This window comes from Arvicola amphibius, chromosome 12 (genome assembly GCF_903992535.2).
Source record: "Arvicola amphibius chromosome 12, mArvAmp1.2, whole genome shotgun sequence".
Lineage (NCBI taxonomy): Eukaryota > Metazoa > Chordata > Mammalia > Rodentia > Cricetidae > Arvicola > Arvicola amphibius.
The window spans coordinates 64,821,220-64,825,958 of record NC_052058.2 but is presented as its reverse complement, the minus strand read 5'-3'; the positions used below and the strand labels follow the sequence as shown (position 1 = coordinate 64,825,958).

At 45.5% G+C, this 4,739-nt stretch overlaps 1 pseudogene; it reads left to right on the top strand.

The window, feature by feature from the left end:
- The first annotated feature begins 851 nt into the window (after window positions 1-851).
- LOC119827129 lies at window positions 852-1,814 on the top strand (annotated as a pseudogene).
- Window positions 1,815-4,739: the final 2,925 nt, after the last annotated feature.

The following is a 4,739-nucleotide window of genomic DNA, read 5'->3' as shown; positions in this document are numbered from 1 at the left end:
GCTGTGTGTAGTGAGGTAGCTGGCCCCTAATGTTCTCCTCTCCTTGATCTCTGACTCCTCTTTCTCTTCGGTTCTCCTATTTATTCTCTGCCTGCCAGCCCGACCTATCCTTGCTCCTGCCTTGCTATTGGCTGTTCAGCTCTTTATTAGACCATCAGGTGTTTTAGACAAACACAGGACCACAGCTTCACAGAGTTAAACAAGTGCAGCATAAACAAAAGTCACACACTTGAAAATAATATTCCCCACCACTGTCCCTTGCAGTAATTTTTGCTGTGAAGTCTGGGGCTAGCACGGCCAGTCAAGCTCTCTTCTGATTGCTGTTTGCAATTTTTTTTTTTGCCATTCTTTGACTTTTAACTATTTATGTCTCTGAATCTAAAGATGTGTCTTATAGATACAATATGTTCAGATCATGCTTCTTATGTATCCTGTTGGTATCTTCCCCATTAGAGTGTTCTTTTTCCCCCGAAATTTAGCAGCTTTCTTTGTGATTGTTATAAAGTTGAACAGTTGAAATGTGTTCACTGGAACATTTTGCTTGCATTAATGCTTTATATCTTGCATTTACAGTAACAATTCACACAAATGAAAATGGGGAAACTGCTGATACCTGATTTCTGCCCCTAGTTTTCCACTCACACTCATATGCTTACATCAGTGCTAGAATTGCCAGTATCCTTAGAAACTCAATAAATTTTGTCTGTAAAAGTGAAACGAACACTTGCCAATTGGGTCCAGAGACCTTCCACTCGCCCTCTGAATAAGAATACGGTTGGTTGCTCTCTGCTCCTCCCTGTTCCAGAGATAGCCACATCTTCTTGTGCAGTGGCAGCCTTGTTCCTGAGACAATGGTGAAGGCCAGAGCAAACGGATTTGGTCATATTGAACACCTGGTTACCAAGGCTGCCTTCATGTCTGGCAAAGTGGACATTGTTGCCGTCAATAACCATTTCATTGACCACAACTACATGGTCTACATGTACCAGTATGACTCTACCCATGGCAAGTTCAATGGCCACAGTCAAAACTGAGGATGGAAACCTTGCCATCAATGGGACGACCATCACCGTCTTTCAGGAGCGAGATCCCGCCCACATCAAATGGGGTGATGCTGCTGTTGAGTATGTCATGGGGTCCACTTGTCTCTTTACCACTGTGGAGAAGGCAGGAGCCCACCTGAAGGATGGGACCAAAAGGGTCATTATTTCCACGCCTCCTGCTGATACCACCATGTTTGTGATGGGTGTGGACCATGAGAAGTATGACAATTCCCTCAAGATTGTCAGCAACACCTACTGCTTAGCACCCTTGGTCAAGTCATCCATGACAATTTTGGCATTATGGAAGAACTCATGCCCATAGTCAATGCTGCCACTGCTACCCAGAAGACTGTGGCTTGCCCCTCTGGGAAGCTGTGGTGAGATGGCCATGGGGCTGCGTAGAACATCATCCTTGCATCTGCTGGTACTGCCAAGGATGTGGGCAAGGTCACCCCAGAGCTGATGGGAAGCTCCTTGGTATGGCCTTCCATGTTTCTACCCCCAGTGTGTCCATTGTGGATATAACATCAAGAACGTGGTGAAGTAGGCATCCGAAGGCCCACTAAAGGGCATCCTTGGCTACACTGAGGACCAGGCCATCTCCCGTGACTTTAACAGTGACACCCACTCTTCCACCTTTGATGGAAGAGTATTTTGATGGCTGGTATTACTCTCAATGACGTTGTAAAGCTCACTTCCTGGTATAACAGTGAATACAGCTATAGCAATAGGGTGGATAACCTCACAGCCTACATGGCCTCCAAGGAGTAAGGAACCCTGGGCCACCCACCCCAGCAAGGATAGGAGAGCGAGGGAGTGGCCCTCAGCTGCTGAGCAGTCCCTGTCCCAACTCAGTCTCCAACACTGAGCATCTCCCTCACAGTTTCCATCCCAGACCCCAGGATAATGGAAGGGACTTAGGGAGCCCTACTCTCTAGAACAGCATTAATAAAGTTCACTGCACCCATCAAAAAAGATACAATTGATCAAACCAACTTTATGACCTTGTCAGTTGTGAAGCTTCCTAGTCCGGTTTAGTGGAGTCAGCTGGAAGTTGGGTAACAACATTATTCTCCAGCAGATCCGTTTACCAGCCCTAGGAAGGTATTGATCATATCAACATATTCATGCTAAGTGAGAATCTGCTTCCCAGTATCTGCTTCACATGCGCATGTGAAGATGAGCTGCTCTCTGGTGTGGTCTGTTAGGCAGTAAGAGACAGACAGAGGAATACCCTGAGGAGCATTGTTACAAAAATGGTGCTTTTAAACGTGTTTACAGGAAAAAGCAAACTAACCCAGAAACATGGAAAGAGAAGAGCATCGAGTAAAGATACTTGGGCAGCATTGTCTAATGTCAGTAATGACAATTCAGTGTCCTCTATTTGAGAACCTCAAAGGGATGAAGCCACATGCGAGGCTGAAGCAGCCTTGGATTTAGCCTGGTGTTTTGATCTTCTTGCTGTAGAAACACACAACAGCAGAAGAACTGGAGGAATTTGGTCATGACAGCACAGCTATTGAGGGGTTTCAGAATTAGAACTTGAATCCCAAGACAAGGCCTCCATAATGCCCATGGGATGTTGCTGTCTGGTCACCTAGGAACACTTCCTTGCTTTGCTATAGTCTCTGCCAGAAAAGAGAATGCCTCTCTGGTCTGGTTCAGATGAACTCACAGCAGCGTGCATGCGTGACTCTTACAAAATGGTGTAATCATTTGTTCCCACACTGCGATCACTACTTCTCGCGGTGGAGCATCCTCTCTGATAGTTTCTGGACACTCCAGACAGATGGTTTAGTTAGAACATATGTGTTTAACCTGTGCCAACCCACGGCACCTGAGGAGAAACCCTCATCACGGCTTCTGGGAAAGGTTTCGTCTTTATTAAAGAGAAGAATGAAATGCAATGAAAACCTCCGAGTGAGAAGGTCAAATGGAAGTTACTGGAAGCTGGGGAGAAGTGAGAATCGGAGCTAATGGGCTCAGAGTTTCAGTTCTGCAAGACAATGGTTGTAGAGATGGCCACTGACAGTGGCAGCACAGAGTTCTGGATTTAAAGAACACTTGTAACCTGTAAATAAGCAAATATTAATTTGCAATATCATAACTATAACAGAACCGTTCTACATAAATTGAGGGTATAAAAAGGCAGTGTGAAACTACCAAGGTGATTGCTTCTGTAAAGTGTTCAGAAGGGCTCCAATGTTCTCCTTTGCTCATCCTGAGTCTTTATGTATTTTTGGGTAGTGTTAGGTTCACGGTTGAGAGATGTGTACAAAGATGTCTCATTTCTCCCTTACATGGGCAAAGCCCCTTCCATTGTCAGCATCCTCCACTAAAGTGGTATATCTGATGCAACTGATGTCACTGTCACCTGCAGTCCATAGCCTATAAACTAAGGCTTACTCCCAGCTTTAGAAATTGTTCAACTTGGAGAAATACACATTATGACATATGTACACCCTTATGGCATGAAACAACATATTTTCAACTGTCTTAAAAATCCTTTGTGGGGCTGAGAAGATGGCTCAGTTGGTAAAGGACAGATAATCACAAGCATGAGGAACCCACATTAAAAATACTGGGCATTGTGATGTGTGTTTATAATCTCAGCATTGGGGAGGCAGAGACAGGCACCCTGGAATCTACTGCCCAGTCAGCCTAGCTACATCAGCTCCAGGGCAAAGACCATGACTCAAAATTATGTGGGTGGCACCTGAGGACATCTGAGGCTGTCCTCTGACTTCCATACATGCACACACATACACACATGCATACACACACATGCACACATATACACACACATGCACACACATACATGCATGCATACACACACATGCACAATACATGCACATACATGCACACACACTCCCTTGTGTTCTGCTGGCTCACTTGTCCCGCCCACTCCCCATTCCTGGCAGCCACTGACTGTTATACTGTCTCCTATTGTTTTGCAATAGAAATTTTTGTGCAGAAACAAATGCTATTGTTTCCAATAAAAAGGATGTAGAAGTTTGGAGGATGAAATGGAAGGTGGTAGAGACACAGTAGAAAATGAAATCCCCTCCATGTCCACTAAAATAAAACACATATGGAGAGACTCTGGGACATCATTCAGAGCTCAGCTTTAAAGATCAAAAGCTAACCAAACATGGCGTGGACGTGGCCTCAGCTCTGGATGTGGAAACGCGGCTCTCGTGTTTCAGCGCTCAGCTTCAGGGACTTTACAGCTAAGGGCTCTTTGCTCTCAAAGGTGCGCATGCTCCCTGATTAGCTAGGGAAACTCTCACCTCACCCCTGCCTCCCTCTACCAGCCATGCCCTTGCCAAGGAAAGATGATATGCAACAGCCCTAAACCCTTGCAAAGCCCTTGCATTTAGAAACCCTTCATCTGTGTAACTCCTCCAGACCCAGTCTAACTGACGTGCACCAAAGCAGTGCAGAATCCTCTAAATGAAGCTACATCAACAACAGCTCAATCATTGCCAGCCAGCTGCAAAAGGGAAAAGAGTAATCATTTCCCCTCCAGACAGGAGCTGTTTTTCCTTCAGGGTTTCTTGCTTGGCTCAGGAAATCAATTAGAAAACAAACACCCGTAATTCTTAGTCCTAAGGAACACAGTTGCTCTGAGCCATTCCCCGGGGCCTCCTGGCATGTGTCACCTATCTGTTGAGGACAGCAGGCCGCAAACTTGGA